The 25,198-nt window shown below is 33.7% G+C and overlaps 2 long non-coding RNA genes across 6 annotated transcripts; one reads left to right on the forward strand and one right to left on the reverse strand.

The window, feature by feature from the left end:
- The first annotated feature begins 561 nt into the window (after positions 1-561).
- On the forward strand, positions 562-10,274 carry LOC145468703 (uncharacterized). Its single transcript, XR_014042239.1, has 9 exons — positions 562-616; positions 675-715; positions 1,137-1,210; positions 1,297-1,363; positions 1,612-1,681; positions 1,940-1,998; positions 2,231-2,287; positions 2,713-2,785; positions 9,905-10,274. It is a non-coding gene; the product is annotated as an uncharacterized LOC145468703 (long non-coding RNA).
- Positions 10,275-10,645: 371 nt separating this feature from the next.
- On the reverse strand, positions 10,646-22,090 carry LOC145468583 (uncharacterized). 5 transcript variants are annotated; one of them, XR_014042227.1, is made up of 9 exons: positions 22,015-22,090; positions 21,583-21,635; positions 21,121-21,193; positions 20,496-20,565; positions 20,247-20,293; positions 19,974-20,045; positions 11,329-11,756; positions 10,890-11,214; positions 10,646-10,690 (listed from the first exon to the last, which is right to left on the reverse strand). It is a non-coding gene; the product is annotated as an uncharacterized LOC145468583 (long non-coding RNA). The 5 variants fall into 5 exon arrangements; XR_014042230.1 differs by having other exon boundaries at positions 10,890-11,150; positions 11,274-11,756; XR_014042228.1 differs by having other exon boundaries at positions 21,982-22,088.
- Between the last annotated feature and the right edge of the window lie 3,108 nt (positions 22,091-25,198).

Raw genomic sequence — 25,198 nt, forward strand, 5'->3', positions numbered from 1 at the left:
AACAGAAAACTCTGTGTGAGTGCAAAAATATTCTAGGCGATGTTTACTCAGTTAAACGAATAGAGCCTGGGTACAAGCCAGATATCCTTCTGGGGAGGGACGAATAGAGACATAACAGATTGCTTGGAATTTGAAAAGCCTATTAAGTCTTCTTTCTTATTTTTAGACAAGTCCAGTTGAAAGAAGATTTAAATCAAAACTAAAACGAACCTTTCTAGGTCCAAGATTGAACCAACGATCGCATATCGCGTTAGTTTTTTTTCGCTCTATCCACAACCAGAAGTATTTTGAGAAATTAATTATATTGTATAAGTATTTTGGGGTACTATGGAAAAAATGGTGAGTCAATTTTTCAAATAAATTTATTCGGCAAAATTAACGGGACTCGGATGTACTAGTGTTAAATTATTCAAAGTTAAGATTATCATAAATTAATTATTCATTCATCTTTTCATCTCACCTCAGTTCAGTGTGACATGTAGTCACGGATCTGCTCGGCTTCACGTCTTCAAGCAGAAATCCAGTTTCTTTCGCCCGTTCCTGCCTGAAAATGACTTCGAAATGGCTAGAAAGTTAATTCCAAGACACAAGAACACTCTGCTTCAGTTGAAAAACAGTACATGGCGAAATTTAAGACATTTAGCAGACCAGAGCATGTCTTCACTTGGGGTAAGGCGAAGAAACGTTGCTCAACAGCTCACATTCTTTCTCGAAGGTACAAAAATGTTGTTGAAACAAATTTTGAAATGAATTTTGTAGACGAAATTTACTATTCTTTCTGCCTAATTGAACAGTGTTTACCGTATATACTTTTCACGCCACGCTCAACGCGCTGCCTAAGATTTCAAACGTTTTAAATTTAATTCAACTTACCAAATTGGTTAGAAAGAAATTCGAATATTTTTGCTATATGCTTTGTCGTGTTCTTGCGCTTCAAACGAATGTCTTGGGTTGTTGTATTGTTCACCGTTGGCAACTGACTTGTAGCAAGGTTTATTATGTGATTGCTTTCAACCACTTTAGCCTCGTTACAGAACAAAAATTTAGTTTATAAATTTTGAGTTGGGAACATTTCAAAATGTATAGCAACATCTTTGTCATCAAACCGTTTCTTTTTTCTGTTTTTTTTTTTCCAGCTTTCTGATGCCTTGTGCTCGACCACTGCGCGGTTAAAGAAGTCCACGAGACCGCTGAAAGCCTTCTGTGTGACGTAAGGCTCCTTAGTCTTGTTCACAATTTGTTCTTGTTTAAAAACTTGGTGATAATGCAATCGTTTTTCTTTTTCGTAATCTACAGCATTGTAGAGATGGACGATAAGCTGGCCTGGGACAGCATGTGGACAGGCAAAGAAAGCGATCTAAACGTGAGTGCTTCTGACTTCGAAGTTTGTTGTCCTAGCCGGCTATATCAGTCAAGCTTTCACAAGTTCAAAACTCTTAAGAACTTGCCGTTAATTTTCAAAACTGAAAAAAAAACTATCCAGTTTTGAGCTCGATGTTGAAGTTTTAGCTTGAAAAGGATATTTGCATATAACGAGATGAACTCGGTTCAAGAGCACTGGCTTGTGCTGAATATTTCGATTGAAATATCAGTGATGTTTTTATATTACAGGATAGCTGAAATGCGGAGCAAGGCTCACAGAGGCAAACACACAGAGGAAACCAAACAAACCCAGCAAAATGTGAGTTAAGCTGACTCCACGTTGTTTAGTTTAATTAGGTGTGAACTATTGAATTTTTGAAAGGTTACAATTGCCAAAAAAATACTGTACAAGAAAAAAAGAGAGAGTGAAAAAATCTTACAACGCCAGCCAAGCAGCTGAACAAATCCATGAGCTTGCTGACAGCCCTCTGTGTGGAGTAAGGTTCCTCAAATTGTTCATGCTGATAAATTGTTCTTGTTGAAAAACTTGGTGATGAATCATTTTTCTAATCTACAGGATTGAAAGGATGGACGACCTGGGATAGCATGTGGACAGGAAAAAAAAACAATCTAAATGTAAGTGCTGCCGACTTGAAATTTTGTTGTCCCAGTTATATCAAATGTTTGCAATTATAAAACTCTAAAAAAATCACGGTACCGATTTTAATAATCGAAAAAAGAACTGTCCAGTTGAAGGCTTGATATTGAAGTTTTTAGCTTGCTGTGCGACAAAGCTAGTACAACAGCAGTACTTTTTGGGTGGTACTAATATTCATTAATGGAATAATACTTGTATTTTATGTTACAGGATAGCTGGAATGAGGAGCAAGATTCACAGGAGGAAACCAAAAGAACCCAGAAAAATGTAAGTTAAGCTGACTTCATCAATCAATCAATCAGTCGCTTTATTAACGTGGTCAGTACGTTCAGATGGTGGAAGCTAGTTTCCAGGTACGCCACGAAATAATAAAGATAAGAATGTTGTGCAGTTTTAATTAGGCATGAATTGTTCAATTTTTGAAGAGGGGCAATTACCAAAACAATCTTGCAAAAAAGAGAAACAGAAACAAATCTTGCAACGCGAGTCAAGTTAAAAAAGCATCGAAAAAAACTCTTGGACAATCTGAAAACGCAAAAATTCTCACTGAGAGCGTTTTTCACCCCCTACCTTCAAAATATTTTGATTATCTCTAGTCTAACAAGTTTAATGAAACTCTTTAAAACGTCAGCTTTCGTTTTTCATCGTAAGGTGAAACAACGTATATTGATCAAAGTATTTTCAATTAGTAGGATTGCAAGGATGGACCGGAACAAAAACTTGGAATGGAAAACACATGGAGCAAGCAATGGAACTCTGTAAAATGTAAGTAACTCATTTTTTGGATTTTGTTATATTAAGGGTGTCAATCTGCTGCAACGAGGCGACTCCAAATAAGCGTTCAACGGTCCTGTACACGCATCAAATATTTTGGTACATTTTGTCACCGTCTTCTGCAAAACCACTAATTAACATGATCAAATGCTATATTTATTACAGAAGTCAAACACAATAGTCTAGATATGTCAAAAAGAAAAGAAAAATGACAATTCTTATTTCTAAAGGAATCTGCAGTTTTGTATCTCCAACGGACCTTTGCATTTTGGACTGAAAATGTTGGCGAAAAAATGCGAACTGAAAAAAACCAATTGAAACAGGAAAAATAGGTCGTTTGAATATAGCAACAATCGATTGTGTGATCAATCATGAATAGGTTTTTTTCAATTTTTGTTCCTATAGTGTAGTCAATGAAATTCCTGAGCGAGAATTGAAGTTAAAAGAATGTCAACGTTTTTAACTTTAAACGCAACTCGTGCGACGCAAAAGGGAACTTTTTAATCTTAAAATGGCAATTGTTCAACCTGGAACGAGATTCTATAAACTGACAATGAAACCATTTAAATTCCAACTCGAACGTTTTCAACTTGAAAGGAAATTTGCTGCTACAAATTCGACGTTTTGAACTCGAAAATGGAATGAACGAGTTTATAAACAAAAATGGAACTTGGTCCATTCATAATACAACTCCTTTCAAATCACAAGAAAACGTTTTCAACTTTTTAAACGCGTAGTACTTTTTCAACCCATAAGGAACTATTGATATTAAAAGTGGAAATTTTGTATATGAAAGACAGAACCTTTTTAAAATGACAATGAACTTTTTCAATATAAATAAAACTTCTTCAAGTCGAAATGATGTCGTGCAAACTAAAGTGGAACTTTTTCCTTTCAAATAGACGTTGTAAAACTGGATGTTTACGTGGTGGACTAAACCTGGACTTACTACAATTAACTTAAAATGGTTTTTAAACCAAAGTTGAAACTTTTACATCACATGCAGTAGTTTCATGTGATGTAAAAGACATGGAACTGCTATTTCAATTGAAACTGAACTCCTTCAACTCTGAAGGGTATTTTTTTAACTAACTGTTTAACTAGTTCGAGTAGGCAACCTTTTCAATAAAGAATGAAATATTGCAAAATGGACAGTAACTTTTCAAATCAGCATGGAACGCCTTGAATTAAAATGAAACTTGTTCAACTCCAGATGAGACTTTACCAAGGAAAAAATACTTTTTTCTTCTCCGGCTAGATCCTTCTGCAGTAAGCATGAAACTTTTTCAACTGAAAATGAAACTTTTGCAGCGAAAAAGAATTTTTTCAACTCAAAAGAGATCGTTTTAGTTCGCATGGGCCTTTTTCCCTGAACATGGAACTTTGCCAAGCAAACATCCTTTCTTCATGTCAGAAGAGATTCTTTTCAAGTAAACATGAAATTTTTTGAACTGAAAATGTAACTTTTCTAAGCAAAAATCCTTTTTTTTCTCTCAGAAGAGATCATTTTAAGTAAGCATGGAACTATTTCAACTGAAAATGCAACTTTTCCTAGAGAAAAAAACTTTTTTCATCTCCGAAGAGATACTTTTCAAATAAGCGTGGAACCCTTTAATCCGAAAATGAAACGATTCTATTTAAACAAAGCACTTTTTCATCTCGTAAGAGAAACTTTTAAGCACGCATGAAAACTTTCAACTGGAAATGAAACGTTTCCAAGAAAAAAATACTTTTTTATCTTTTAAGAGATCCGTTTATGTAAGCACGGAACTCTTTAATCTGAATTAGAAACATTTCCAAACAAAACTACTTTTTATCTCAGAAGACATCCTTTTAAGTAACCTTGGAACTTTTTCAACTGAAAATGCAATTTTTCTGAGCAAAAATACTATTGTGGTATCAGAACGAAAAGGTTAAAAACATTAACATATTTTAAACATTGAACTATTTTAACTGAAATAGAAACTTTCCAGGCCAAAATCGTTTTTTTCATCTCAGACTAGATCCTTTTATGTACAGATGGAACTTTTTGAACTAAAAATGACTCTTTTCCAAGCAAAAATACTTTCTTCATGTCAGAAGAGATTCTTTTAAGTAAGCACGGAACGTTTTTCAACTGTTTCGAAAACGTTTCCGAGCAAAAAATCCTTTTTTCATCACAGAAGAGATTCTCTTTAAGTAAGGAAGGATTTTTTCAACTGAAAATGGAACTTTTTCAACTCAAACAAGATCCTCTTAAACTAAACACGGAGTGTTTCAACGCAAATTGAATGTTTTCTAAAGAAAATTTTTTTCAACTCAAAAGAGATCCTATTTAGTAAACATGGAACTTTTTAGACTGAAACGGAACTTTTTTCAACTGTTTCCAAAACGTTTTCAAACAAAAAATCCTTTTTTCATTACAGAAGAGATCCTTTTTAGCTAAGGAAGGAACCTATTCAACTGAAAATGGAACTTTTTCAACTCCAAGGAGATCATTTTAAACTACACATGGAGTGTTTCAACTCAAATTGAATGTTTTCCCAAGAAAAATAGTTTTTTCAACTCAAAAGAGATCCTATTCAGTAAAAATGGAACTTTTTAGACTAAGACGAAACTTTTTTCAACTGTTTCCAAAACGTTTCCAAGCAAAAAATCCTTTTTTTCATCACAGAAGAGATTCTTTTTAGCTAAGGAAGGAACCTATTCAACTGAAAATGGAACTTTTTCAACTCGAACGAGATCATCTTAAACTAAACATGGAGTGTTTCAACTGAAATTGAATGTTTTCCAAAGAAAAATAATTTTTTCAACTCAAAAGAGATCCTATTCAGCAAAAATGGAACTTTTTAGACTAAGACGAAACTTTTTTCAACTGTTTCCAAAACGTTTCCAAGCAAAAAATCCTTTTTTCATCATAGAAGAGATTCTTTTTAAGTAAGGAAGGAACTTTTTCAACTGAAAATGAAACTTTCAACTCAAATAAGATCCTCTTAAACTAAACATGGAGTGTTTCAACTCAAATTGAATGTTTTCCAAAGAAAAATAATTTTTTCAACTCAAAAAAGATCCTATTCAGTAAACAAGGAACTTTTTAGACTAAAACTGAGAGTTTTCCAATCAAAAATTTTTTTTAATCTCAGAGGGGATCCTTTTAATGTGACAGTGAATCGTTTTCAACTGAGAACGAAATTTTTACTAGCAAAAAATATTTTTCTGACATCAAAACGCAAGCCATCCTCTCGTATAAACATGGACCTATTTCAACTGAAACTGAAACTTTTCCAAGCCAAAATCTGTTCTCTCAAGAGATCTTTCTAACGTAAAGCGTGGAACTCCTTAATCTGAAAATTAAACACTTCCAAGCCAACATATATTGCTTATCTAAAACGACATGCTTTTCAAGTAAACTTGGAACTTTTTTCAACTGAAGATGCAACTTTTCTAAGGAAAAAATACTTTTTCATCTCAGAAGAGATCTTTTCTAAATAAGTATGGAACTCTTTACTCTGAAAATGTTTTTTTCCGAGCAAAAATATATCAAAAGAGATGCCTTTCAATTAAAACTTGGAACTTTTTCAACTGGACACTTTGCAAGGAAAAATACTTTGTCATCTCGAAAGAGATCCTTTTTACGTAAACTTGGAGCTTTTCTAACTCAAAATGACACTTTTCTAAAGAAAAAATAGTTTTTGATCTCAGAAGAGATCTTTTTAAAGTAAGTATGGAACTCTTTTAATCTGAAAATGAAACTTCTTCAAGCAAAAATACTTTTTCGTCTCAAAAGATATCCTTTGAAGTACACATGGATCTCTTTATTTTCAACAAATAATTAAACATTTCCAAGAGAAAAATACCTTTTTTAATCTCGGAAGAGATCCTTTTCAACTAAACGCGATGGAACTTTTTGTAAATGAAAATGCAACTTTTCAAAAACAAAAATTTTTTTTTTCATCTCATAAGAGATTCTTTTACGTAAGCATTGACCTTTTTCCAGTTACTGATAAAACTGTGCAAGCAAAAATACTCTTTTTCATCTCAGAAGAAATCCTCTTTCTGTAAGTATGATACTTTTTTTACAGAAAAGAGAGTTTTGAAGCTAGTATGGAACTTTCTTTGATTGAAGATCAAAATTCTCCTTGCAAAAACATTTTTTAATCTCGGAAGAGACCTTGTTAAGTTAGCAGAGAACGTTTTAGATAAACCCTTTCAATCAAAAACTTTCACCCTATGGCGATCCTTTTTAACTGAACGTGGAACTTGTCTACTGAAAATGAATAGGAGAATTTTTCAACTCGAAAGATATCCTTTAAACTAAACATGGAACTTTTAAAGTTAAAATGAAACTTTTCCAAAAGATGATTTTTCACCTGAAAATGAAACTTTTCCCAAAAGACGACTTTTTCAACTCAAAATAGATCTTTGTTAAAAGAGATCCTTTTTAAGTGAACATGAAACTTTTGAACTCGAAAGGAAACTTTTTGAAAGAGAAGACTTTTTCATTTTAAGAGATCTTTTTTAACTCAGCGTGGAACTTTTCAACTCTAAATGATACTTTTCCAAAAAGAAGAGGACTTCAACTCGAAAGAGATCCTTTATAACTTAACATGAAACACTTTCAACTCAAAATTAAACTTTTCCGAAAACAATACTTTTTCAACTTAAAAGAGATCCTTTTTAATTGAACATGGAACTTTTTTAATTCCAAATGAAACTTTTGCAACGAAAATACCTTTTTTAACTAGGAAACCTTTAAATGAACCTAGATATAGAACTTTTTGAACTCGAAATGAATCTAAGGCTGAAACCGTTATGTTCTTTCCATTGTCAGTGTTTTAGTGCAAATTTGTTTACTCTGCATGCCTACGCACAGATTTTGCAATACATTTGTGGTATCATTTGAGGATTACTGCTTATAATCCTAATTCATTCGGATACATTAGACGTCTGTAGATTGTACTCTATTTTACTGGACAACACGCAGTTTTTGAAACGTTCAGTTTAACAATCGATAAAATAGTTGGGAAATCATTTTATGTCGAGGAAAACTGAAAACCAAAGATTTTTATTTTTATATCATTTTGATCGAATTTTTTATGTGTTGAGTGTACACTTATACAGAAACTGAACTGGTTTTTTTCGGCAGGTTGTGTCAAAACATACTTGATAGTATAGATTTTGGCTGGGTTGAATTATAAAAGTGGGGAAATTTTGATCCCATTGATCATGTATTAAGCATCTGTTTTGTACGCGAAGAGATCAAACAGTTTTATTCACTCGAGTTCCTGCAATTAGATTGTCCGTATTAGTGTTGTGAACAATGTTTCAGAGTCAAAAGCTTAGTTTAAACTATCATTGATTCCTCAGTGGTTGGCATCAACTCACTTTGAGACTCTAAAAACGGTACCATTTGGCGAGAACCTTGTCAATTTAAGGTAATTTTCATTTTTTGAGGGATAAACCCTGCATGAGAAATTCTTTCCTCTCTATTTGGCGTGGTTTTGCTATCACGATGACGATCAGTTTAGTTCAGTTTTCTTCACTGAAGCAAATCTCTCAGTTATATATTTGTGATCGTAGTTCGTTCTTCGTTCTAAGCAAAGTTGTATTTCTGAATAAAAAATTGTTGAAATATTCTCTAGTCAATATGGTTTGATCTGCCTATTTATAAGTTACAAATGAAAGTGTTTTCTTGAAAAGATGTCACCATTGTTCCAATCGTCAGACTGGTAATCAGCAGTGATCAAAATTTAACTTATTGTAAAAACACCAGTGTACCAAACATGCTTGTAAGAATTGGCTTGATACTGGGCAAAATCTCCCAACCCTTGGAGTAAGAAATGGATGGATACTATAGAGGAGAGTTTGTATGTTGATCCCGATCAAATTACATTGTCACATTTTGACGATTTGATGGCTTCATGATTTCTTAACATTATTTTATGTGCATGCAAGGCACATCAAAATTGTTGTTCCATTATAATGTGAAATATTATTCTATGTCCAATAATATTGCCTGTCAAAAGATAAATCTTATTTTGCGGCCTCAATGTTTCCGGTCAAACAATGTAAAGGTTCACTGATTATAGAACCAAAACTTGCAAGAAACCTAAAGTCGATTGATTGCTTTATTCATATCGAAGGAAAGATCGGAAATAAAAATCAAACATGCCTTGAAATAATTGTCTGTTTCTGATGAAACTGAAAATTATTATTGCCTTTCTTTGTATGAAAACATTTAAGTTCACTTTTTTCTTGGCGTTGCTCTCTTAGTTAAATCTAAATTGCAGCGGTTGTTTCGAAAGAGAAGGAAAATTTTGGGTGACAAAATAATATTTTGGCGACGTTTTAAATATGAGAACATCGATAAATAATATAATGAAAAATACGGGACGAATTTTCTGCATAACTTTTGTGTGTCTAAAAGCGGTTATGAAAGTTGTTGATTTATATTTTCTTGCCAAGACTGTGGCCTTGCAGTGTAACGTGCACTCTTTGTCGTTTACGGCTTCTTTTTCATCATCGATTTCTTTACGTTTTTTCCTAGCAACGTCCTACAAGAGGCTCGAGTTCTGCTGAACCAATTTTTTTCTTTTTGATTTTAAAGAAGCAAAATTATGTGAAATTTTAGGAGCCCAGAGATGTCTTTTTCTTTCTGGTAAAAGAATTTTTTTTCTTTTGCTAGAAAAAGAAAATGCTTCTCTGGGCTTCTAAAATTTTACAGAATTTTGTTGCTTTAAAAAGAAAAAAGAAAAAAGAACTGGTCTGGTGGGGCCTCGAGCCCCTTGCTGTGGAAGTTGTTAAGAAACAACTTAAAGAAATCGACGGCGAGGGAGAGGCCGTCGACGCCAGAGGGCGCGCGTTACACCGCGAGGCCACAGTGACGTTGGATAAATTTTGGCCAATTTTTAATATAAATAGGTTCGGAGCTATTGTTTAAGGAAAATATGTGTAGAATACTCATTAGTATTCAAAATTCAATCTCTATTTATACACAAGGGACCAGAGAAAGCGTGCAAACAAAATTACCATATAACTTTTATTTCTTGATCTCGAAATATATTTTTACACTGTGCATTTTTACTTGTTTTAATACCGTTCTGTAGCTGATACGTTTTTGCTTTATTGCAGGACAGCAAGAACAGAGACACAAGAGGAACATTATTTACTGCCTTGAATGAAATAAAAGTTTTGAAACAAATCGCTTGTTCTGCGGCTCACTCTCACACGCGTGAGGAGACAAGCTGCTACGACACATTGCTCCGTATAACATGATGTTCGCTCTAAATTATCGTCTTGTACATTGATTTGGTCTTCCTTACGTTATGCTGGACGGAGTTAACTTGTAGCAGCTTGTCTTTACGCGTAGTGTGGGTAGAATCGCTGTTGACTTTTGGTCTCGTTAATTTTTTTTCAAATACTAGTTTTACACTTACAAACTTTTTCTCATACACTTTTACACTTAGAAAATTTTTTCTCATACACTTTTACACTTACAAATTTTTTTCATACACTTTTACACTTACAAAATTTTTTCTCATACACTTTTACACTTACAAAATTTTTTCTCATACACTTTTACACTTACAAAATTTTTTTCAAATAGTAGATAGAAAATTTTTTCTCATACACTTTTACACTTACAAAATGTTTTCTCATACACTTACAAAATGTTTTCTCATACACTTTTACACTTACAAATTTTTTTTCAAATAGTAGATAGAAAATTTTTTCTCATACACTTTTACACTTACAAAATGTTTTCTCATACACTTACAAAATGTTTTCTCATACACTTTTACACTTACAAAATTTTTTTCACACACTTTTACACTTACAAAATTTTTTCTCATACACTTTAACACTTAGAAATTTTTTCTCATACACTTTTACACTTACAAAATGTTTTCTCATACACTTACAAAATGTTTTCTCATACACTTTTACACTTACAAAATTTTTTTCACACACTTTTACACTTACAAAATTTTTTCTCATACACTTTAACACTTAGAAATTTTTTTCATACACTTTTACACTTACAAAATTTTTTCTCATACACTTTTACACTTTCAAAATTTTTTCTCATACACTTAGAAAATTTTTTCTCATACACTTTTACACTTACAAAATTTTTTTCAAATAGTAGATAGAAAATTTTTTCTCATACACTTTTACACTTGGAAATTTTTTTCATACACTTTTACACTTAGAAAATTTTTTCTCATACACTTTAACACGTAGAAATTTTTTCTCATACACTTTTACACTTACAAAATGTTTTCTCATACACTTACAAAATTTTTTCTCATACACTTTTACACTTACAAATTTTTTTCTCATACACTTTTACACTTAGAAAATTTTTTCTCATACACTTTTACACTTACAAAATTTTTTTCAAATAGTAGATAGAAAATTTTTTCTCATACACTTTTACACTTGGAAATTTTTTTCATACACTTTTACACTTAGAAAATTTTTTCTCATACACTTTAACACTTAGAAATTTTTTCTCATACACTTTTACACTTACAAAATGTTTTCTCATACACTTACAAAATTTTTTCTCATACACTTTTACACTTACAAATTTTTTTCTCATACACTTTTACACTTACAAAATTTTTTTCAAATACTACATAGAAAATTTTTTCTCTAATGCAACATTCACATACACTTGCCAGAAATATCTCCGTACACCTCAAATTAAATCTTTTCATCTCAAACCAGATAGATCCGCACAAAATTATTCGATACACTTTTAAATACCACAGAAACAAAAAGAAATTCGTTCCACGTAAAACAACATATTACAATCGTACAGGCAATTGAAATAAAATTCAACTCTTGAATACAACAGTATTGAATTACAATTAAATACGCATTTGAAACATTCTTCCAGAAGAAAAAGGCAGAATTATCCATAGACACCCCTCCGAATAAACTTTGTATTCCACAATCAATCCGTAAAATGTAAACTCTGAAGAAGAAAACAACAGCGTCAATATAATGCAAAATCTCCACAGTATAATACTAATTACAATATCAAAAGAATTTATAATTCGATTATTTCAATGAACAATAGCAGCGAACCTACTTCTACGTAAATTTCACTCTGTATTTCTTAAATCGTCAACGTGGTCTTGTGGTAACGCACACCCGTTGGCGTCGACGGCCGCTATCCCCTGCCGTCGTTTCATTTAAGTTGTGAGTTCGCAACCACAGTGGGCCGAGAGGCCCCGTCGGCCGATTTTTTTTTTTCTTTTAATTTTTAAAGAAACAGAAATCTGTACAATTTTAGAAGCCCTAAGGTGTATTTTTCTGGAAAATTAACCAGAAAAAAATCTTAGGGCTACTAAAATTATTCAGATTTCCATTTCTTCCAAAAATTACCAGGAAAAAATTTAACTCCTTACAAAATGAAAGCTTAAATAATTAAGAAATAAAAAACATGTACTATGTTTCTATCCAGTTAAAGAAACACGATTTTTAAACAATCAGCACGCGTATATTCTTAGGGCTGTTTTCTAAAATGACATACAAAACATAAGAGAGACCTTTGCATTTCGACCGAACTTAAACAACACCACCGTCAACAAAAATAAATTCGAAGTATTTAAAGCAAAGCGTTTTGCTTACCAAAGCTGTTGTAAATTCCCTCGTTAACTTTTCAGGAAAATAGACCTCCGTTAACATATATAAACTTAGACGCAAACATTTAAGGGCTGAAAGAAATTGGTAAAAGAAGTTTCCACAAAGTCTGGAGACGAATTCAACTACAAAAAGAAAACAAATTAAGTTCGCACGGATCATTTTTGGAGAAATAGCGTTAAGTTCAAAATATTGTGTACTGTTTGAAAAACAAATACGATCAAAACAGACCGACGACAAACTCAGCAAAACAGTAATCTAACAATAAAACATTAATTCTCCTTCTCCTTAATTTTCTTTGATGTCTGTTACAAGAATTTAGCAGTAAATAAACACAGTACAATTACAGAACAACAATTCAGTGTTGATACTGGAAACCTGGTTTTACTAACAAATAAATTCAGCTTGTGCTGTACAAAAACTAAAGAAAAATTTTCCTGCCTGTGAATTGAAACTTAACACCTCATTTTTCAACTAAAAAGCATGATTCAACGTCTCTATTAAACGAGAATTAATTGCAAGAGCCTATTTTCTTCTAAAACATGTTGTTTCTGGTTAACAATATCTTTGATTTCCAACTAATTTGGAACAGTGAAAAGACAGAACGAAATTGACTGTCTATGAAACTTGACAATAATTTACAACATCGATGGAAAAATCGGCTTTATTTCTTGTGTCTGAAGTGGTATTGCACTATTTATTAACTGGTTACGATTTTTATTTTTGATGGCATGACATTGAAAACCAGTAATTCTTTTCCAGTTCCTCTACTATATCTTCTTTTTCTGAGGTCTTCGTACAATCAAATCAGTATCACTATTTCGTTTAATAAATTGCGCGATTCCAGTGAATGAAAGTAAACAAAATGACTGTATTTCAAATCGTAAACGAAAAAACAATACGCTGATTTCGAACCCCTTCAAAGAATATTTTAAAATTTGGTAAAATCTACGTGGTGTTCATTAGAAAAACATGTATTCAAAACAACATTGGGTTTAGTATTCTTACATTCCCCATTTGCCAGAGAAGTTAAAGAAATAAAAACATTTGTCCATTAATCGCGTTGCCATGCCGACCATTTCGGTTGTCTGTATAATTTCTTTCCACAAATAAATTTATTACAGTTTTTGTCGAAGAGTTCTTTATAAGCATCACAAAGCTACATTGGATAAAATGGCAAGAACAAAAAACTACTAGAATCAGTTATCAATTAAATTTTGGACGACTTCTTGGCTAGCGGTTAAAAATTGGAATTCATTTCTCAGCTGAAACTTACAATTTCGACCAATTTTCAAGTATACGTTGGAGAAAACCCATACAGGTCCTTTATCTGCAGCAACAAAACTATCACAAATATTAACTATTCTCGGACACAACTCTTAAAATAACAGAACAGCCTGGAATTACTTTACTTAAAAGAAGGCTTTCTGCAGTTAAGCATGACTTCTCTCCCCTATTTAATCATGTATTCATGGCAACAAACTAAGCTTATATGTGCGAACTGAAAATATTACAACCAGTTTAGCGATCGGCAATAGATATAAATTTATTAGTTCTACAGTGTGCCAAAAAAAATAGCATTTTCGATGAAACAATTAAATTGACAAGCAAAATAATTAAGATTTTCAGCCTGCAATCTGATAATATCTAACAAGACAATTTACTAGATGTCAAACAACTGTCTTTAAAATCGTACTTACACTGCAACAACCTCAACCGGAACCACCACGATACAGTGAACAAAATGATAATTTTTGAACACGGACTAAAAACATCATTCCAGTCACAAAAACAATTTCGCATCCTGTCTCCACAGTACTGCAAGTATTGCAACAATTTTTTTCACTGTCTGCACTGCTCTATACTACTCTAAGCCAACTGAACCCAACTGAGTGCAAGACAAGTGTCAGTAACTCGTTGGTTCCGCTGTGCAAGTGAACGTAATCAACAGCCATCAAAATTGTCTGTTCCCATAGAGAACATTCACGCTTCTGCAGCATGATTGGTCAGATCAACACTGAAAACGCCACGAAAATGAATGGAATTTTGTTTGAATAGTTCCTAGGTCAGAATGAAATAAAGCTACAAAGAAATCTGAGTCGATTTTCGACCATCAGTGAAATTGCGCTGCATCAGACAATTTGTTTTCAATATCATTTAAATGACAGTTTACACATTATCTGAAATTCAAAATGAAAATTTCGAAATTTTAGGAAATTTTCAAAAATGCAAAGGTGTTCAGTATTAATCTGAAGACTAACAATACTCTTTCCGTACATGTTGTAAAACCTTTTCTGCAGTCCGGAATTTGAATAGAATATAGCAACACTAATTTAAAAGAAGACAAGTGTATTTTTTCCAGCTTGGAGCAATTTTAGTTTATGTTGCACATAGCAAAATGCTTTAACTTGAAAACTTATAGACCTTAACAAAATAACATGGGTAATCTAAACTGACAGATAAGATCGAAAAAGAATTTTTATTAAATGTAGTTATTTAGATTTTCAGTCTGTAACCTCACGATATGTGGCAAGATATTTTACCAGGTATCAGGCAATTGCATTTACAATTACCATTAGAATGCAAAAACTTCGACCGGAGCCACCTTAAGGCTTTTAGCAGATCATAACTCGATTTTGAAACAAGAAACCTGAATTAGTCCGTAATCGTACCAACCATGTTGGAACAATATGATTGTTTCCTGTTGGAACAGACGATTTTGATTGGCTGGTGATTACGTACAAATTTCGTTGACAAGAAGGAGTCCGACACACCAACGAAAAAAAATGGAATAATTTCATTTATAAGCCTTTCCAGGAATATCATGTTAACTCCAAAAACCCTTTAGATATCTCTTATTTTGGTTTTGAAAATAAACCGATTTTGAATCACTTCCATAAAATGTACATCGATCCTCCATTTGGAAATGGAATAATTTCATTTATAAGCCTTTCCAGGAATATCATGTTAACTCCAAAAACCCTTTAGATATCTCTTATTTTGGTTTTGAAAATAAACCGATTTTGAATCACTTCCATAAAATGTACATCGATCCTCCATTTTGGAAAATTGCTGGTCTAGTGCTTTTAGTAATGTATTTTTGTAGGAAATCGCCGAGCTGGATTGTTTCTGGCATAGAACCGATTATGGTTTAAAGAAAATAGCGAGCAAAACACAGGACTAAGCCCCCAAATAGCTAAGAATTAATACTTCTAACTATCCCAAAAATATCCGGATATTTGTGGAAAGGCCTGTAAAGCTGAACCCAGAGCGTACAAAACAGCGATACAAAGAAAACGTATAGAAAACATCACGGTACCGCAAGAAAAGTGATAATTTTGAACACAGACTGAAAAGATCATTCTAGTGACAAAACAAATTTCGAATCCTGTATAAACAGAAAATTTAATAATTGTGTTCCCTAATGTGTATCACTCTACGCTTTTCTTAGCCCAGCGACAAAAAAGAATTTTAGCCAGAGGCAGAAAAAACTCTTTCAACATCTCTGATATATATCCCCCGCAAAAATAACTTTCAAGCTTGCGGCAAAACAAATTTGAACCGTATTGAGTGCATGGCAAGTGTTTTTAATGATTTTCTTCATTTTCCGCGAAATGTGAACGTAATCAGCAGCCAATCAAAATTGTTTGTTCCAATGGAAAACATTCGTGCAGCTTCAACATGACTGGTCGAACAAAAAATAAAAAGCCACGAAAATGAATTTTGTTTCAATTGAAATCAACCTAAAAAGAAAGCCGACTCGATTTTTTAATGTCATTCAATTGATAGGTTTCACAATAACAGGAATAAAAATGAAGACTTTGAAATTTCCGAGAATTTGAAGATCCCCTGTCCTGATCTAAAGACTTCAGGATAACAAGAAGGAAATACTTTTTCTATACCCTCTTCTCGTAAAGTAATAATTTGAAGACAAGAAGACAATTTTTGTAGTCCTTGAAATATGCATTTTCTCAACCTTTTCTACAGGCCGCAATTTGAATAAAACGTTTTTAAAATAGAATAGAGCGCAATAGAGCGTTTTTAAAAATCTCTGCCTAACAGAACTTTCCAAGGAAAACTAATGAATTTCTGCCAGCTTGGTCAAAATTAATTTATGTTGTACATATAACAAAGAGTTCTTACTTGAAAACTTATATACCTTCCTAAAATAACATGAAGACTGACCAGAGAAGATCGGCAAATAATTTTGGTAAAACATAGTCGATTTAGATTTTCAGTCTGCGAACTGCTGATACCTGACAATACATTTTGCAAAATGTTAAAATCGCCCTTAAAGTGCAACGACGTCGACCGCAGCCACCTTAAAGTTTTCAACTTACCCCAACTCGATTTTGAAACAAGAAATCTGAATTAGTTTGTGATAAGACCAACCATGTTGCAGCAGTGTCACTGTTTGCCTTTGGATCAGGTAATTTAGATTGGCTGGTGATTACGTAAAAATTTCGTGGACAAGAGGAGTCCGACAAACCAACGAAAAAAATGGAATAATTTCATTTATAAGCCTTTCCAGGAATATCATGTTCTCCTAAAACCCTTTAGATATCTCTTAGTTTGGTTTTGAAAATAAACCGATTTTGAATCACTTCTATAAAATGTACAAGATTTTCTTGCAGTAGTAGGAGTTCAGGAAGAAGATTCAGGAACATCGATCCGCCATTTTAGAAAATTGCTGGTTTACTACTTTTAGTAATATATATTAGTAGGAAATCGCTGAGCTGGATCGTTTCTGGCAAAGAGCCGAGTATTGTTTAAAGAAAATAGCGAGCAAAACACAGGACTAAGCCCCCAAATAACTAAGAGTTAATACTTCTAACTATCCCAAAAATAGGCGGATATTTGTGGAAAGGCCTGTTAAGCTGAACCCAGAGCGTACAAAACAGCGATACAAAGAAAACGTATAAAAAACATCACGGTACCGCAAAAAAAGTGATAATTTTGAACACAGACTGAAAAGATCATTCTAGTGACAAAACAAAATTTCGAATCCTGCGTAAACAGAAAATTTAATAATTTTGCTTCCTAGTGTTTATTGCTCTATGCTTTTCTTAGCCCAGCGACAAAAAGAAGTTTTAGTCAGAGGCAGAAAAAACTCTTTCAACATCTCTGATATATATCCCCTGCAAAAATAACTTTCAAGCTTGCGGCGAAACAAATTTGAACCGGATTGGGTGCATGGCAAGTGTCATACATGGTTTTCTTAATGTTCCGCGAGATGTGAACGTAATCAGCAGCCAATCAAAATTGTTTGTTCCAATGGAAAACATTCACGCAGCTTCAACATGACTGGTCGGATCACGTACAAAAAAATAAAGAGCCACGAAAAAGAATTTTGTTTCAATTGAAATCAAGCTAAAAGGAACGCTGAGTCGATTTTTTGATATCTTCAATTGATAGGTTTCACATTAACAGGAATAAAACTGAAGATTTTGAAATTTCCGAGAATTTGAAGATCCCCTGTCCTGATCTAAAGACTTCAGGATAACAAGAAAGAAATACTTTTTCCATCCCCTCTTCTCGTAAAGTAATAATTTGAAGACAAGAAGACAATTTTCGTAGTCCTCGAAATGTGCATTTTCTCAACCTTTTCAACAGGCCGCAATGTGAATAGAGCATTCTTAAAAATCTCTGCTTAACAGAACTTTCAAGGAAAACTAATGAATTTCTGCCAACTTGGTCAAAATTAATTTATGTTGTACATATAACAAAGAGCTCTAACTTTAAAACTTGTATGCCTTTTTAAAATAACATGAAGACTGACCAAAGAAGATCGGAAAATAATTTTGGTAAAACATAGTTTATTTAGATTTTCAGTCTGCAAACTGCTGATGCCTGACAATACATTTTACTAAATGTTAAAATCGCCCTTAAAGTGCAACGACGTCGACCGCAGCCACCTTAAAGTTTTCAACTGATCACAACTCGATTTTGGAAAAAAAATCTGAATTAGTTTGTGATCAGACCAACCATGCTGCAGCAGTGTCACTGTTTGCCGTTGGATCAGGCGATTTTGATTGGCTGCTGATTACGTAGAAATTTCGTGGCCAAGAGCAGTCCAACAAACCGAAAATAATCTCACCTGAACCCAGCGCGTAAAAAACATCGGTGAAAAGAAAACGTATAGGAAACATCATGGAACAGCGAAAAAAAGGATAATTTTGAACACGAACTAAAAAGATCATTCCAGTGGTAAAAACAATTTCAAATCCCAGCAATACAATAATTTCGAATCTTGAACGAACAGAAAATTTTCAGTCAGCAATTCTCAACAAACAACAGTAAAAGTATCGTACTTCTCGCAACCCAGCGGCGTGAAGAATTTTTTTAACCCTAGGCACAAATAGTTCTTTTAACAACAACAGCAAAACAACCTCTAATATCCCCTACAAAATAATTTTCAAGCTTACCACAAAACAAATCTGAACCCAGCTGAGTGCATGATAAGTGTCAATCACTCGTTTGTTACGTTGTGCGATTGAACGTATCAGCAGCCAATCAAAATTGCCTGTTCCAATGGAGAAAATTCGTGCTGTTACAACATGATTGGTCAGATCACGAACAAAAAATAAAACGCCACTAAAATGAATTTTGTTTGAAAGAGTTTCTTGGTCAGAATAAAATCAAACTACAAAGAAGTCCGGGCCGATTTTTCAAGTATTAATGAAATTGCCCTGTGTTTCAACATGAAAATTTTGAAATGTTTGGAAATTTTCGAAAATGCAAAGGTCCCTTGCACTAATCTGAAGACTAAATATAATCTTTCCGTCCTCTCTTCTTGTAAACTAATAATTTGAAGACAAGCAGACAATTTTCTTATTTCTCAAACTGTGCATCCTGTCAACCTTTTCTGCAGGCCGGAATTTAAATAGAATATTCTTAGGAATCTTTGCAAGACAATTGGCATAATCACAAACAAAAAATGAAACAATAGTTCCTAAGTCAGGATAAAATCAAACTGAAAAGAAATCTGGGCCGATTATTGAAGTATTCATGAAACTGCGCTGCATCAACAGTTTCTTTTTAATGTAATTCTAGTTCAAGGTTTCAAATCATGTACCTAAATTCAAAATGACTTTTAAAAAAAAATTTCGAAAATGCAAAGGTCCCCTGTACTAATGAAAAGACTTCATGATGCCAGGGATAGAAGAATATTTTCCTCCTCTCTTGTGAAGTAATAAATTTAAGACAAGCAGACAATTCTCCTAGTTCTTAAAATGTGCATTTTCTCAACTTTATGAAAATCTTAACAACGACAGCGTCGAACAAATTAAGAGTACTACCCTCCCTCCCCCACTCACCCACCCTGGGTAAACATACAGTCGCTCCTCCATTAAACAACCCCCTCCCCTGAAAATTTTAATCCACACTCTTTTTCTTCCAGCGTAGCCAAATAATATAGAGTGATAATTTTAGTCCATACCAAAACCGCCTCCCATTTGCTACTGTTTTCAGTTTAACAAAACTGCTGAGTTCACCTGTAAAATGAATGCATAAGAATAGCTAGAAATTGTAAAATTGTTGTACTTACAATTTATCCTTTCCTGTTTGATTGTGAACAGTGATCTCCTGATATTTCTCTGCATTGCCACGATGTGTATTCCTGAAATTAAGACAAACAAAGAGTTAAACTTTAAACTTTTTCCAATATGACCAAATAGTATTGACTGAAAATTTTAGTAAATGTCAAAACTTTAACCGCCTCTAGTAAGCTACAACTTCGGTTTAACAAAATATTTAGTCAACTATGGGAGTTTCAACTTTACATTGAATCAATAAAAAAAGAAATTGTTGGTGTACTTACAATGTATGCTTTCCTGATATTTCTTTGCATTGCTGCAATGTGCATTCCTGAAATTAAGGCAAAGAAAGTGATTAACTACAGACGTTTTCCACTGTAGCCAAATAAAATTGAGTGAAATATATCAGTCCGTAAAACCCTTCCTCCCATAGACTACAACTTCGATTTAACAAAACGTCTAGTCACCTACGGCAGGTTCAACTGCACGATCGATGAATCAAAATTGAGAATAGAAATTGTTCAAATACTTACATTGTACCCTTTTATATTATTGATAGTAATGCTCCCCTGATTTTTCTTCGCATTGCCACGGTGAGTATTCCTGAAAATAAAACAGTAAAACTCAAATGAAAACAAAGTTGATCTGCAAGGGGTCCTGAATGCATTTATCCTCCATGAAAAGTGAATACGTTATGGGCTCAAGCTCGAAAACGCAACTCAGTCTTATAATTCCATTTATTAGAACTCGGAACTCGAACTTAACCTGCAAACCCTGACTCGAAATAAATCCAATAAACCCGGATTCCTTTCTGAACTTACGGGCTTCAATTTTACAATCTCATCTTTCGGTCATATGTACCAGAGGATATAAGAACTGTAAGCAATTTCTTTGCTTTTTCAATGTACAATTCTTTAATCTCAAAGCCTTGAAATTCTAAATAGTATTCAGCAAGATATCATACCACTTTTGATTTCCTGAACAGGAATGAATTCAAGAAGGTCTGGACTTTGAACTGCAAAAGCTGGGTCATACAATGTGGAGCGATCCATGGTCACTGATCCAAAGTTGAAATTTATCCGTCTTAAAGTTTGCAGTTTTCCTTTAGATTGTTTTTCCTGAAATAAGATTACCAGAAGAAGTTGTAAGCATACTCACCGCAATGATGTGTCTATTTTGATTATGTATTGTGGCCGCTGTCCAGCACTATCACCGAAGATGATCTTGAGTACTACAAGGGAGAAAGAATCAAATTAAAACAATCACGATAAAGGAGAAAAAAAGCCAAGTACAGACCTTGCATAACATGGTATCAAAAAGAACTCAATTTATTGTGTTAAACTTCATATTTTAACAGCCTTCTTCCACCAGTTTTCTTCTTTCATTCTAAATGCCTGCATCAGTAATTTCTGTTCAGCTAAAAGCCTTTAAATCCCGTTTGTGGATAAAATCAGAAAAAAAATCATACTGAAGTTTTGCTTCTTAAATAGGTAACCCCAAAACATCTCTTAGTGTTAATGGTTAATGTCTTCTGGTAGATACTGGAGATACTTATCTGTGTACAAAATATCACGGTTAACATGATACTGTTCGAGGGATAAGAACAAATGCAGCACTCACCGATTCTTCAGTAATGAAGAATTTCACGGCGCCAAGAATGTGTACAACACAGCCTACGATAGAGAAGATACATGTGTACAAAACAACAGTTCAATGTTAGCGTCTTCATTGAAAAATAACGCTATTGTTTTAGAGCGAAGAAATCTGTAAAGTATATCTGAAGTATTTTCAATAAAGACCGACATTTGCGGGAGATTCTGTTGCGAATACAACTCCTACAGCTTTGAAAGTTGTCGACATATTCCATCTCCAAAATAATGCAAACCCAGACATTCTTAAACTAAAAATTAAAACTTTGTTCAAAAGCACATAATGTAGCAAATCAAATACTGTACATAAACTTGAGGCTTTAAAGTAAGACAGAGAAATGGAAATTCAACGGTTTGCGTTTGAACTTACCTACTAGTAGACTTTCCAAGTACTGCTCCTAACCAAAGGTATCCAAGTTTGTAAACCCGTAGCTTTGTGATATTTTTTCGTCCATAGCTTGAATCACTTCAACGGCAACGTTCTTCGAGTGAACGTATGGTGAGATGAAAAGTTGCCTGCATAATTAATTGATTTGCAAATCTAAATTCACATGAATAATTACAGTTCTTTACCGAAGTGGATGGAGGTGAACAGTTCTTGCAGCCAAAAAGCGCGCACAAATTGCAGTATTTACTTGTGTGATATGTGCTAATTATTAATAACGAAACACCCCAAGGTGTTTGGTGAAGAAATTAAACAAAATGCATTGTTTGGATTTACACCTCCAAGTAATCGAAGACAAAGAAAGTTGACAACATCTATTGTTTTGCAGAGTCCGTCCGTCAGCCAGTCATACAAAACTAAAGGAGAGGGGGGAGAGGAAAGAGGTAGGTACATGAGGGAGGGGTGATCCGAACGTTCGCTTTTAAGGAGCTGATACCAGTTTAAACCTCCCCTTCTTTGCCATACTACAGCAGCAACGAATAAACTTTGTTCTCGACGCAAAAGGCATTTCTGGAAACGTTTTGAACATTCTAAGGCCTAAAGGGCAAGTTAACTCCATAAAAAACTTACGGTAGCTCTGAACTCCATCGCAAACGTATTTGAGCAAATTGTACAACTGATTTTTTTTTTTCCAATAAGACAAAATGTACTCAGAGGGAAAACTTTGAATTACAGTCGAACCTCCCGTAAGCGACCACCCAATGTCAAGCCTAGGTGATCGTTTACGGGAGGTGGTCGCTTACGAGAGCTTAGACCATACTGGGTCAAAATTTTGCCTCATTAGCATATTGTAACTGCAGAGACTTACCCCATGTTTTAAATGCTTTATTTACTGGAAAAGTTAATTTCGAGAAAAAATCCGATTCTTCCCATCATACTATCCATCTGTACTATCCAGGAACGGGACAATGTTACAACACCTTATTATCCAGTTTCCACACTCTTATCTGTGAGGTGGTCGCGGTCGCTTACTAGAGCTGGTCGCCTACAAGAGGTTCCAAATATAGTGATTTGACTCGGCGAATTTTGGTATTTTGGAAAACTGGTCGCTTATGAAAGGTGGTCGCAACCGGAGGTTCGAATGTACTTGACATTCACAATAACTCTCAACGTCTACGTCTGGCTATTGATAAATTCTTCGTGAAATATTGTTGTTCATTCCATCGTCACAAGTTGAAATAGATTCAAAAGATGGCAGGTCTAAGCTAGTGCGAGCCACCTTAAATCTGATGGGTCTAAGTTCACTCTATGGAGTCTTGGAACTTTTCCAAGATATTGATTAATCGGTTCTTGCTTTTTAAATATCAGGCGTTTCATTCATAGAAAGTAGACAAAAAAACAGAAATCTGATCCGTCCTGTTTCTTGAAAACAGGGATGTGAGTTGTCCACAAAATAACGTACATGAAACTCATTGCTTCTATCAAACTCACACAACACATCGTTTCTATAAATAGCATTAATTTTATTAGATACTTGCCAAAGTACAAAGGTATTGGCAATTTTTAACTTCTCTGGACTATTTACATATCTACTGTACAAACAGGAAAAAAGAGAACAAATTTTCTACATTTCAAATATGAGCAGATTATATGTTATTTGTTTCTTACTGCTAACATCCAAATTACCGTGCTTAAAACATTCCAAAACAAACTCTAAAGATAATGTTAAGTGGTCAATTCAGTGAAAAGACCATGAAGTAACATTTTAACTGATCATGTTGAACAAAACCTACTTTACACGCTGAATGTAGAGTTCGTGTTACAAAATTTTAATTGAATAGACTACAACCTAATCCTGCGAATGAAAATTAGCCAGTATCTACAGATGGTTCTGAAGTAGGTTTAAAAAAATTAAATCTCATACAAAAGAAGGGACCTCCTGCAGTTTTTGAGTCCCCTTATAAAGTGCTGACCTAACTTCACAGACCAAAATAACCCGAATTGCCAAAACGTAATAAGATTTCACGTTGATCTTAAGAATAACCTTTCAAGAGAGTTACTGTCTCTCCAGAAGCTTAAGAAGATTTAACCAGTAAGGTAAAGTTGTAAGAGTAAGTTTCGAATCCCTTCAGCTCCAAAGACCATGCACTATTTACCAATTCTCCCGACTTATGCTGTTAGCAACGTATAGGATGGTAAGGAGAATTCAGATGGTGATATTGGAGCTTCAGGTTTCTCTAACATGACTATTGTTAAAATCCTATAAACATGAAAAGGAGTTTCAAATAACAAAGAAATAGTGAATCTGTGCAATTACAAAGTCTAACATTACTCTATCCTGAGGATATTAACTACCAAACATTACCTGGGACAAACTAATCCTGAATTTCAATGTACAGAACTTATGAGTAGCTTAATAATCTCAAAACAGAAACCAGAATCAAGCGATTAACATGATATGGTCTTGATGACAATGATTCTTATCAACATTAAATTATGACAATGTCAAACGTCCTCCACAATATTAAGACTGGAGAATGTCAAGCAAAATCACTTTTTTTCTTAGCAAAATATACAAATGGCATCCAAATGTCAGGGTTATTCATCTTTCTATTTACACATTTACAGTTTAGCATGTTTAGTGTAGACCGCATAATATTCTTTTCGTCTGCTTTTCTTAGTCAAAAATGTGCACAGAACAATTGCAAAGTTAAAACCTGCTTAACATTTTTTCTAAGAACATTTAGAATGAAATAATAATAACCAAGAGTACAAATCTCGAATAACCCAGACCAGTGTCACATTGTTCCCAATGCTCAAGTCTGTTCCTCTGGAAAACCGCACACAAATTGACATCTGGTGCAATTTAACTGATATTTTATCCACAAAATGAATGCAGCACACATTTCGAATGCAAAATGCTCTGTGGAGATTTCAAGCAGGTTTACAGCTCAGCAAAACTAACAAAAATAGAGGAAAAGATTTTCTTTTGTATACAGGTACACTGAAATGCGCTTTATGACATGATTGATGCGGTATAATTTTTCTTGAAAAATATTCATGTAGAAAACAAAAATACAGCCTGCTATAGGCTACTGCTCAATATAATCCTCTTATACGATACATTTAATAAATAACACAGCAACCTTCCTCAAACATTTTCAAAGTCAGCACTTACATTAATAAATTTGACATTAGAATA

The sequence above is a fragment of the Orbicella franksi genome, chromosome 14 (genome assembly GCF_964199315.1).
Source record: "Orbicella franksi chromosome 14, jaOrbFran1.1, whole genome shotgun sequence".
NCBI lineage: Eukaryota > Metazoa > Cnidaria > Anthozoa > Scleractinia > Merulinidae > Orbicella > Orbicella franksi.